This window comes from Xenopus tropicalis, chromosome 8 (genome assembly GCF_000004195.4).
Source record: "Xenopus tropicalis strain Nigerian chromosome 8, UCB_Xtro_10.0, whole genome shotgun sequence".
NCBI classification, from domain to species: domain Eukaryota; kingdom Metazoa; phylum Chordata; class Amphibia; order Anura; family Pipidae; genus Xenopus; species Xenopus tropicalis.
This window is the reverse complement of record NC_030684.2, coordinates 55,202,143-55,206,605: the sequence shown is the minus strand read 5'-3', so window position 1 is coordinate 55,206,605 and position 4,463 is coordinate 55,202,143. Positions and strand designations below refer to the sequence as shown.

At 49.6% G+C, this 4,463-nt stretch overlaps 8 non-coding genes across 8 annotated transcripts; 2 read left to right on the top strand and 6 right to left on the bottom strand.

Annotated features, from left to right (window-relative positions):
- Nucleotides 1-433: 433 nt before the first annotated feature.
- Nucleotides 434-506, bottom strand: trnar-ucg. Its single transcript has one exon. It is a non-coding gene; the product is annotated as a tRNA-Arg (tRNA).
- A 295-nt stretch (nt 507-801) lies between these two features.
- Nucleotides 802-874, bottom strand: trnar-ucg. Its single transcript has one exon. It is a non-coding gene; the product is annotated as a tRNA-Arg (tRNA).
- A 317-nt stretch (nt 875-1,191) lies between these two features.
- trnal-caa lies at nt 1,192-1,302 on the top strand. Its single transcript has 2 exons — nt 1,192-1,229; nt 1,257-1,302. It is a non-coding gene; the product is annotated as a tRNA-Leu (tRNA).
- Nucleotides 1,303-1,879: 577 nt separating this feature from the next.
- Nucleotides 1,880-1,952, bottom strand: trnar-ucg. The gene has a single exon. It is a non-coding gene; the product is annotated as a tRNA-Arg (tRNA).
- Nucleotides 1,953-2,240: 288 nt separating this feature from the next.
- trnar-ucg lies at nt 2,241-2,313 on the bottom strand. The gene has a single exon. It is a non-coding gene; the product is annotated as a tRNA-Arg (tRNA).
- Nucleotides 2,314-2,632: 319 nt separating this feature from the next.
- On the top strand, nt 2,633-2,742 carry trnal-caa. The gene is made up of 2 exons: nt 2,633-2,670; nt 2,697-2,742. It is a non-coding gene; the product is annotated as a tRNA-Leu (tRNA).
- Nucleotides 2,743-3,319: 577 nt separating this feature from the next.
- On the bottom strand, nt 3,320-3,392 carry trnar-ucg. Its single transcript has one exon. It is a non-coding gene; the product is annotated as a tRNA-Arg (tRNA).
- Nucleotides 3,393-3,682: 290 nt separating this feature from the next.
- Nucleotides 3,683-3,756, bottom strand: trnar-ucg. Its single transcript has one exon. It is a non-coding gene; the product is annotated as a tRNA-Arg (tRNA).
- Nucleotides 3,757-4,463: the final 707 nt, after the last annotated feature.

Sequence of the window (4,463 nt, the reverse complement as noted above, 5' to 3'; positions counted from 1 at the left end):
AAGGATTGGCATTGAAAATCTAAAGGTATGTTGTAATGTAAGGGCAGCAAAGACAGAATGTTTAGGTAGGAAACAGTAGCCACGTGGTCAGCGCGAAAAGGTGGCGCACTCATTTGGGGGATTGCTGCTATTCCACGGAGGACTGCGGCTGGCCAAGAACTAGCAGCTCGGCTGACATGACAGAGTGCTGGTTCAGATTCTACGGCATCTGACGTGCCGGCCTTTCTTTCAAAATGACTTTTCCCGGCGTTTTTTTTAATCCCGGGCTGTAACTTTCAAGAGTTTCAATATTACGCAGGCTGAAGCCTGACAAGAGGCCCAACATGTTCAAGTCTGCTAAGGGCTTTCTTCTCATTTGCAATCAGCTTCTTCTTCCTGCTGCTAATGCAGAAGAGCAAGATGGTGGGCTTTTTGCAAAGGCAGGAAGCTAAAGCGACCACGAAGGGACTCGAACCCTCAATCTTCTGATCCGAAGTCAGACGCCTTATCCATTAGGCCACGCGGTCTGCCGCTGCTGCCAGAGCTCTGGGCGTGGGAGGTACCCCAACGAGCGCCACATCATGGTTTATACAAGTGTAGCATTCAAGCCTTACGTACTTTGGGGCGATTGCCCGTTACTGTCGGGCACAGCCCAGCTGCTTACTATCGTACTCTATCAGATGGAGTTTGTGCCAAACAAGCGCAAGAGGCGAAATAAGAACTCTCAACACGCGAGCTTTCGCATCAGTCACGGTTTCACTGCCACACAAGCTCGGTTGGCCTGCCGTGCGCTTTAAGGTTTGGGCACGCCAACAGGGCACCGACCCACGAAGGGACTCGAACCCTCAATCTTCTGATCCGAAGTCAGACGCCTTATCCATTAGGCCACGCGGTCAACAGGCAGCGCACTCATTTGCTCACACATCTTTCAGCGCATGTTCTAGGTTCGGCTGTAATATCAAATTGTGACATCCTTTACTTGCAAGAAGGACCGGAATAAAATGTCATTGGTGTGTTTTAACACACAACTGGATTCTATTCAATCACATTTTAACCGCCGGGATGTAAATTTGCAGGGTACCCTTTTAAGCAGAGTTTGCCTCGTAGTGCTCTCTCCCTCGCTCGCCCTGTATATTTCCACTGAAAAAAGCTTCCGCTCTTAATTTATATTTAGAATGTCTCAATCCCCTCTCGCCAGCCCGGCAGGCTTCTGTCAGGATGGCCGAGTGGTCTAAGGCGCCAGACTCAAGAGTGCAGCTCTTCCCCAGGCTTGGGATTTCTGGTCTCCAGATGGAGGCGTGGGTTCAAATCCCACTTCTGACAAGCGGCTCTTTTCCTCAACGGTATATTCTCGCCATCGTTTCTACAGCTCTTCTACATTAGAGGAATGTCGAAATCACCATCGTGGCTGGCATCTTAACAAAAGCTCATAGAAATCGAAAAAAAGGCTTCTTAGACTCGTCATTTCCCCCATCATCTCGCTCCAAGCCATGCGGCCCTGCTGCTATTCCACGGAGGACTTCTTTTTTTCCTCTCTTTCATTTCAGTTCCTCATTCGCCTCCAGTCAGGATGACTGTGCTCCACAATATCAAACCAAAGATGGAGCGGCTGGCCAAGAACTAGCAGCTCGGGCTGACATGACAGAGTGCTGGTTCAGATTCTACGGCATCTGACGTGCCGGCCTTTCTTTCAAAATGACTTTTCCCGGCGTTTTTTTTAATCCCGGGCTGTAACTTTCAAGAGTTTCAATATTACGCTGGGAAGGCTGAAGCCTGACAAGAGGCCCAACATGTTCAAGTCTGCTAAGGGCTTTCTTCTCATTTGCAATCAGCTTCTTCTTCCTGCTGCTAATGCAGAAGAGCAAGATGGTGGGCTTTTTGCAAAGGCAGGAAGCTAAAGCGACCACGAAGGGACTCGAACCCTCAATCTTCTGATCCGAAGTCAGACGCCTTATCCATTAGGCCACGCGGTCTGCCGCTGCTGCCAGAGCTCTGGGCGTGGGAGGTACCCCAACGAGCGCCACATCATGGTTTATACAAGTGTAGCATTCAAGCCTTACGTACTTTGGGGCGATTGCCCGTTACTGTCGGGCACAGCCCAGCTGCTTACTATCGTACTCTATCAGATGGAGTTGTGCCAAACAAGCGCAAGAGGCGAAATAAGAACTCTCAACACCGAGCTTTCGCATCAGTCACGGTTTACTGCACACAGCTCGGTTGGCCTGCGTGCGCTTTAAGGTTTGGGCACGCCAACAGGGCGCCGACCACGAAGGGACTCGAACCCTCAATCTTCTGATCCGAAGTCAGACGCCTTATCCATTAGGCCACGCGGTCAACAGGCAGCGCACTCATTTGCTCACACATCTTTCAGCGCATGTTCTAGGTTCGGCTGTAATATCAAATTGTGACATCCTTTACTTGCAAGAAGGACCGGAATAAAATGTCATTGGTGTGTTTTAACACACAACTGGATTCTATTCAATCACATTTTAACCGCCGGGATGTAAATTTGCAGGGTACCCTTTTAAGCAGAGTTTGCCTCGTAGTGCTCTCTCCCTCGCTCGCCCTGTATATTTTCCACTGAAAAAAGCTTCCGGCTCTTAATTTATATTTAGAATGTCTCAATCCCCTCTCGCCAGCCCGGCAGGCTTCTGTCAGGATGGCCGAGTGGTCTAAGGCGCCAGACTCAAGAGTGCAGCTCTTCCCAGGCTTGGGATTTCTGGTCTCCAGATGGAGGCGTGGGTTCAAATCCCACTTCTGACAAGCGGCTCTTTTCCTCAACGGTATATTCTCGCCATCGTTTCTAACCAGCTCTTCTACATTAGAGGAATGTCGAAATCACCATCGTGGCTGGCATCTTAACAAAAGCTCATAGAAATCGAAAAAAAGGCTTCTTAGACTCGTCATTTCCCCATCATCTCGCTCCAAGCCATGCGGCCCTGCTGCTATTCCACGGAGGACTTCTTTTTTTCCTCTCTTTCATTTCAGTTCCTCATTCGCCTCCAGTCAGGATGACTGTGCTCCACAATATCAAACCAAAGATGGAGCGGCTGGCCAAGAACTAGCAGCTCGGCTGACATGACAGAGTGCTGGTTCAGATTCTACGGCATCTGACGTGCCGGCCTTTTCTTTCAAAATGACTTTTCCCGGCGTTTTTTTTAATCCCGGGCTGTAACTTTCAAGAGTTTCAATATTACGCTGGGAAGGCTGAAGCCTGACAAGAGGCCAACATGTTCAAGTCTGCTAAGGGCTTTCTTCTCATTTGCAATCAGCTTCTTCTTCCTGCTGCTAATGCAGAAGAGCAAGATGGTGGGCTTTTTGCAAAGGCAGGAAGCTAAAGCGACCACGAAGGGACTCGAACCCTCAATCTTCTGATCCGAAGTCAGACGCCTTATCCATTAGGCCACGCGGTCTGCCGCTGCTGCCAGAGCTCTGGGCGTGGGAGGTACCCCAACGAGCGCCACATCATGGTTTATACAAGTGTAGCATTCAAGCCTTACGTACTTTGGGGCGATTGCCCGTTACTGTCGGGCACAGCCCAGCTGCTTACTATCGTACTCTATCAGATGGAGTTGTGCCAAACAAGCGCAAGAAGGCGAAATAAGAACTCTCAACACCGAGCTTTCGCATCAGTCACGGTTTACTGCACACAGCTCGGTTGGGCCTGCCGTGCGCTTTAAGTTTGGGCACGCCAACAGGGCGCCGACCACGAAGGGACTCGAACCCTCAATCTTCTGATCCGAAGTCAGACGCCTTATCCATTAGGCCACGCGCGTCAACAGGCAGCGCACTCATTTGCTCACACATCTTTCAGCGCATGTTCTAGGTTCGGCTGTAATATCAAATTGTGACATCCTTTACTTGCAAGAAGGACCGGAATAAAATGTCATTGGTGTGTTTTAACACACAACTGGATTCTATTCAATCACATTTTAACCGCCGGGATGTAAATTTGCAGGGTACCCTTTTAAGCAGAGTTTGCCTCGTAGTGCTCTCTCCCTCGCTCGCCCTGTATATTTCCACTGAAAAAAGCTTCCGGCTCTTAATTTATATTTAGAATGTCTCAATCCCTCTCGCCAGCCGGCAGGCTTCTGTCAGGCATGCCGAGTGGTCTAGGCGCCAGACTCAAGAGTGCAGCTCTTCCCCAGGCTTGGGATTTCTGGTCTCCAGATGGAGGCGTGGGTTCAAATCCCACTTCTGACAAGCGGCTCTTTTCCTCAACGGTATATTCTCGCCATCGTTTCTACCAGCTCTTCTACATTAGAGGAATGTCGAAATCACCATCGTGGCTGGCATCTTAACAAAAGCTCATAGAAATCGAAAAAAAGGCTTCTTAGACTCGTCAATTTCCCCCATCATCTCGCTCCAAGCCATGCGGCCCTGCTGCTATTCCACGGAGGACTTCTTTTTTTCCTCTCTTTCATTTCAGTTCCTCATTCGCCTCCAGTCAGGATGACTGTGCTCCACAATATCAAACCAAAGAT